This window comes from Akebia trifoliata, chromosome 2 (assembly GCF_017979445.1).
Source record: "Akebia trifoliata isolate Shusen 1 chromosome 2, ASM1797944v1, whole genome shotgun sequence".
Classification (NCBI taxonomy): Eukaryota; Viridiplantae; Streptophyta; class Magnoliopsida; order Ranunculales; family Lardizabalaceae; genus Akebia; species Akebia trifoliata.
In genome coordinates this window covers 1,986,055-1,992,608 of record NC_141376.1, presented here as the reverse complement: position 1 = coordinate 1,992,608, position 6,554 = coordinate 1,986,055, and the positions used below count along the sequence as shown (strand labels likewise).

Sequence of the window (6,554 nt, the reverse complement as noted above, 5' to 3'; positions counted from 1 at the left end):
TGGCATCGAATTGTGCTTGCGATCAGAGGGGTTAGTCGCAATATTCGTGAATTACACACTTTTTTATAAGGAAGTGCAATCGTGTATGTCGAGGCACTGCCTAAACTTGTCACGACTCTTTTAAATTTTCTTGCAACCTTTACATCCTCTGGCCCCAAGGCAACTGCAAAAATCAAAGATGCGATTCCTCTTAGGATCAACTTAAAAAATGTTAGAAAGTCACGAATTTAAAAAATATGTTATATTAAGTGAACATTTTATTAGATACTTCTCACTGGTATCTCGATTAAAAGCATCTATGGTTTTGACATACATCCACGTCAGAAATGTCCCCCACGATGTCAATTTCAATATAACTCCAACACGACTCTAAACAAAAGTAGTTTCAAAGTTGCCTATGATGTAATGTGCATTCATTTAGGTTAGAAATTAAACAAATTTCCTCTCAATCTATTAAAGTAATATGTCAAAGTTCCAACAAGAGATAATGTGAAATACCATAATACAAGCTATTATTGCAGAGAATTATTCTAATTATAGAATATGAAACTTCAGAGAAAAAGAATGAAATAAAGGAAAGTTTTAAAATTTTCTTCTGATCTTGTTTAGATTCAAACATTTAAGTGCTTCAATTTTCACCAATTTGAAGTTTTAAACATGAAATCTCATGAACCATTAGATTTTTTTTGATAATTGAAAACCCTAACATGTTACGCAACAAGAGCATCCAAAGATTTAGATTGTCAACCTTATAAAAGATATTAAGAAACAGATTAAGGAAGATGGGAGTTCAGATGGAATAAAAACAAATCATAGATTGATTCGATCATAACTTTGAAAAGGTTTCCGTGATGTGAAGAGTTATTTTGATTGAATTAGAAGATTCTTTTTCGTCTAAGAAGGTCAAGAACATGAGAGATATGCAATAGGTTGAACGCTTCTTCTTCGATTGTTTTCGTGAGTGATCAAGAAAGAGTGAGAGGGGGTGGGTTAGGGTTTTAGAGAGAGGAAAAAAAGAAAGGAAATCTCGATTTAGGGTTTTGATATCCTTAACACTTTGCTTGGATTGAGAGAAGTGGAGAGAAGGTAAATCCATTAAGAGAAGAGAAGAAAAGAGAAACTCAATTTCTCTCCACCATGTTTGGATTGATATGAGAGAAATTATGACAACTTTAGAATTTTAAAATGTCTTAAAGAGATCTAGGGGTAAAGTTGAAATTATAAAATATTTTAAAAGAGCTTCTCTCCTTTTCACTCTCATCTTCTTTCCACTATTTGAGAGTAAGAACATCCCCAATTCTTCTCTTCTCTCCAAACACAATATAAGTGTAGTTAGGGAGGTCGCTGCAAGATCTCAAGAGAGTGAGAGAGATTTGAGATAGCCCGAGAGATCGAGAAAGTGATAAATCAAAGAGTTAGGATTTCATTTTTCCTAGTATGAGAGAATGAGAGGGAACAAGAAACTCTTTTTTTTTTTTTTTGTGTTTTAAGTGGTTTGAGAAAGGGCACTGTAAATATTTATAACACTGTGAGGGAGGAAGATGTAAAACATGAGCAAATTTATAAGTTGCTGCTGGGATAATATCACAACGTGATCTAACAATCAGGATTAATTGGTTGATATTGGCTCCCTAACGTTGGCTGCCAATGCGACCCATAATTTATAGTTTTTTCAAGAATAATAATTTTCTAATTAGAAAATCTTCACTTGGCTGACGTGTTACGAACATGAAACCAGAGATCGATTTCCTCGGGATACACAGATGCAAATCTCGATAAAAGATGTGCATTTGTGTATCTTGAGGAAACAGATCTATAGTTTTGGGTTCGTAACACGTTAGCTGAGTATTGACGTGAAGACTTTCTAGTTAGAATATCAACATTCTTTTTCTAACTTCATATTCATACTTAAAAGAAACAGGATAAATCGACGCGGTAAAAGTACGTGGTCGATACATAGCTAACGTAGCAAGGGCAAAGAACCATGGATATTTTTATTTTTTTTGGGATACACAAGAAAAAAGATCTACGATTCCCTAACCTTGCCACGTCATCCACGTACCATTCACCTGGTGGTTTTATTATTAGTCTACTTAGTAACAGTGGGCCTGAAAGTGAAATTCTCTAGGTCCTCCTTTGCTGCCCAACCCTCCTACCTTCACACATCGGAACAGAGGATTAAATTACAAAAATAGGGTCTCAAATGTTGTTGTTACTGAATACTGATTTCTTATGGCAGAGAGAGAGAAGTTAGAACAAATCTTGATTTTGAAACTGAATGTAATAGAAAAATATTACCTAAAAAAGAAATAGTTGAGGCGCGCACAAAGCATTGTCCTAAAACGAACCCACGTATCCAAAAGGGTACTCTAAATTGGAACGTAACTTCGAACTTGATGATGTTGTGTGCTCTTACAACAAAGGTGTAAATTCACGTGAGGTGTAAATCCGAGATTTTGTATCCTCCCTGCGCGCACACGCATTAAGGTTTTCGGACCGGTGGATCCAAATTTCAATTGGAACCTTGGATTTTCCTCTTAGGCCCCCGTGAGCCTGCCCATTACTTCTATCCACTTTAAAACTATTAAAAGCACAACTATTTAAGAATTGCGAATCAATTCTTTTCATAGTTAATGTGAGACTAAAATTATTCAAGGCAAAAAACAAAACTATCAACTAAATTTAAAACAATAAAGTAAAAAACATAAAGCATAAAGCAAACATGGGATTGAAATACCCTATGGTTAATAGATTGAATTACCATATGGTTAAAACTAATTGAATATTAAAGGGTTTTCCAATTCAACCCTCTAAATTCCAACAAATATATCATGATTTCAATTTAGTTAAATAAGTTTAGTATTTTTTCTAATTGGTTATCAACTAATCCATCTTATGTAGAAAAAAAAATCAAATTGTTGGGATTTATCCTCTCAATATAGATATCCTTGGGATATGCATTGTTGCGATGCACATAAAAAATCAAGATCATAATTAATTCCTAATGGATAAAAAAATAAGATCTTATATTAAGAAAAGAAAAAATAATTGAGAGATGACATGCATCATGAAAGTTGGATTTCAACTCCATAATACTTACCATTTACCAAAAAAACAAAAAAATAACCTTAATCTAAATTCTTTACGGTGAAAGGTTTGCGAGAGGAAGACGAACCCAATTGGAGTTCACATGCATTTTCCGCAACAAACTTGAAGGACCTAAGATTTGGAGCATGATCTCAATCTTGTTGTAATTGAAATTATGCAAGCCACACTTTTAAGCTTCTCAGTGGATACCTTTAGGTGTTGTGATGTTGTACAACGTTTCATCTCCAAATTCTCAAGGAGAGGACATTTATCAGACATTTAGGAATTGAAAGATATCGTCTTTAATTTTGATGAAATATAAAGATATGGTTTTGAGACTTATAAAATGTAGGCCACTAGTAGGCATGAACATCCAAGACATCCTTTTTTTCCAACAAATCTTTCCGAATTAATGAATGATAAATTCTCTATTGAGCACACCATGTCTTGATTTTCAGATCTGGGTTCAAATGATTCTTGAACACAATCGATCTCCAATTTCTTTAAATCCAAGCATTCCTCAAAAAATGAGGGATATACATATAGTAAAAGTCTAAGTAGAACAAAAAATCAAGTTGTTGAACCTTATGCATTACTACCCAATCTACCCATACATCGAGTAGAGATTGGATGTGATGATGATTGTAGGACACTTTCCTCACCAACTTTGTAAGATATCAAATCTTTTGAGCTCAAATGGATTATCAAATTGGAAATCCAACACCACAACCCTCTCATTAAATAAAAAAAAATCTTCGTCAATGTTTTTTAACAAATGAAGTTAATGACTATCTTATTGGTTTATTTCATGAAATTTAAAAGGCTTCAAAAAAAAAGATTTTTTTTTTTCTTCAAATCTTTTGATTTGTTAATCTTTCAGAGCGGTGATAATCAAACTTAGGCAAGTGGCATACTCAATCGACTTACCTTGTGTGACAGTCTATCATAGATCTACCGTCTTCCAGATACAAAATTGCACTTTTTTATGGGGAACCGCAATTTTGTCTCCCGAGGACAACAGATCTATGATTTTCAAGCCTATCACATCAAATAAAATCTTAATTAATTTCTAACAAATAATTAACAACCTACTAAATATTTTCTCTTTCTTGTACGTTTCTAATTTTTTTTCACTTAAAATTTAAACAAAAGTAAACACCACCACCCACGTTGGACACTTCCCCAAAAAAAACTTAGAAATTTTAAAATAAATAATTGAAAAAAACATTGACTAAATACCTTGTAAAAATAAAAAATAATATTTACAAACTTCCTTCAACATCTTCCCTAATAAGTCACATCTCTCTGCATTTGCAAGACTCCGTCTCTCTGACTCTCTCAAATCTCTCTCTTATTATTCCATAAATAATCCAACCCTTAAATGAAAAAGATGGAGAAAGCAAAATTCTTAAAGGGGGCTAAGATTTTGCATTGTTTTTAAGAGGGGAGAAAGAAGAGCAAATGAGGTGCACTAATGAAAAATAAGCTATGGGAATCTGCAATTCAACATTTTTTTATTGAAAAATAAGTTTATACTGATGTGGTAATATAAACTCTCTCTCGGATAAAAGACAACGTTAACCAATCAAAACGTGCAACGTCGAACCCACGGGTAGAAATTCTAGGGAGCTTAGTTTATGCCAAAAGATGAAAAGAAAATCCTAGTTACTTGATGCAGCAAATAAAGGGAGCTGTTTGGGTGCCAACTATTTGACCAATGTTTTGATCATCGTATTTTGTCCTACATGGGTTAGAAATTTTATAATGGGCTGATTTTTGGGGACGATGATCTCTATGATGAGAAAATCATTATCACCAAAAATCTGCAAATTCAAAAATTTCTAATCCCATCAAAAGTGATTTAAAAAAATGGATGGTCCACGATTCTTTCACTCATAAACATAAGGTAAGAAGTTTTGGAATTGGCTGATTTTTGGTGAGGACGATCTCCTCATCATAGAGATCATTCTCACCAAAAATAGATTATTCTGAAACATCTAACCCATGTAGTTTAAAACGTGGTGGCCATAGTTGGCATTTGAACGGACCATAAGATAAAACTTATGATGTGTTTCATATAAAAATGGATTCTTATAAAATCTATATTAATTGATTCGTAAGAGACTTTTTCTTTTTTTTTCCCTCTTGTTAGGTAAGAAAAGTTCAAAAAAAATAAATTAGACAGACTTTTCTAACCTAAACAACATTGATTGACGAAAGATCGGAGGAAAAACATAAATTTGCCAAGATCGGTAAATATTTATTAGGCAAACATAAATTTGTCAAGATTGATACATATTTATTAAGCATCCATTCAATTTGTAATCCCTATGAAGCATTTAAGTATCCATTTGAAAATCCATATGGAACATCATCACATCTCAAGCCACTCATTTGGAGAATCAATCAAGAAAGCCACTCTGACTAATAATTTCTTAAAACTGAAATCAGGAAAAAAAAAAAAAATCTCATCAAACATTCATCAAATGTAAAATTCCAAAAACAAGAAGAACATATGTCATAATTCCCTTTCCTTGAGTACTTCCATCGTTGCCGGGCTGGGGCTGCTCTGGCTCAGGCATGGAATCAGGTGCGATATTAGTATTATTTGTGGAACTGCCTTGTTTAACATCGATACCAAATTTCATGCCCCCAAGGCAATGTCCCGCGATGTCGCAAATAAACCAGTACTTCCTTACTTTGGTTAGCATCACATGATCTTGCCCACTCTCATACTTATTTAACACACCAGTACTCGTATCGCATGATCTGTATGTGTCTTCAGTTACTTCATATGCATCATGCTGTCCCTTTACATAATTAAAAACTAACCCAACCACAATACCCAAAACAAAACAAAAAATGCAATTAATAGTGGAAAAAGAGATGACTAATCAAAACCATTTGAGAATTTATGGAATGAAGGATGGATTAATCAGAGAAAAAGACTAACCGAGTACATCTCCGACACTAAAATTGTATTTCTCGGCCCATTGCATATAATCTATCCCACTGCTCCATTCATCGTTGTCTCCTACTGTGTAGATTTCACATTTGACTCGACCTATTGATAAGAAGATTATCAATATGATGTAGAAATTGAGAAAATGAGTTCCTTCCATAGGCTTCAATGATAGAGAGTCAGACTTTTTTGTGATCAAAGCAAACCCATCAACTACACAACTAAGGGACCCCATAGTTATTTATTATAAGAAGACGTTAGCTACAAGTGTTGTTGGTTTCTTAAATGTTATATTTTGGGTCATTTAAATGGGTCAACATCTAATTCTATTTAGACCTTGTCAAAGATGAGAACATATATGAATTACATTATATATATATATATATGTACATCATGATTGATGAATCCGTAGATATGGTAAAAACTCTTCCATCTGGACCTTCTTATTAGACTGACTCTTTGATCAACTTTTCAATCAAAAACTGAAATTTTGATTGGTGTAAAA

The 6,554-nt window shown here is 33.2% G+C and overlaps 1 pseudogene; it reads right to left on the bottom strand.

Moving 5' to 3' along the window:
- Positions 1 to 5,558: 5,558 nt before the first annotated feature.
- LOC147408694 (mavicyanin pseudogene) lies at positions 5,559 to 6,284 on the bottom strand (annotated as a pseudogene).
- Positions 6,285 to 6,554: the final 270 nt, after the last annotated feature.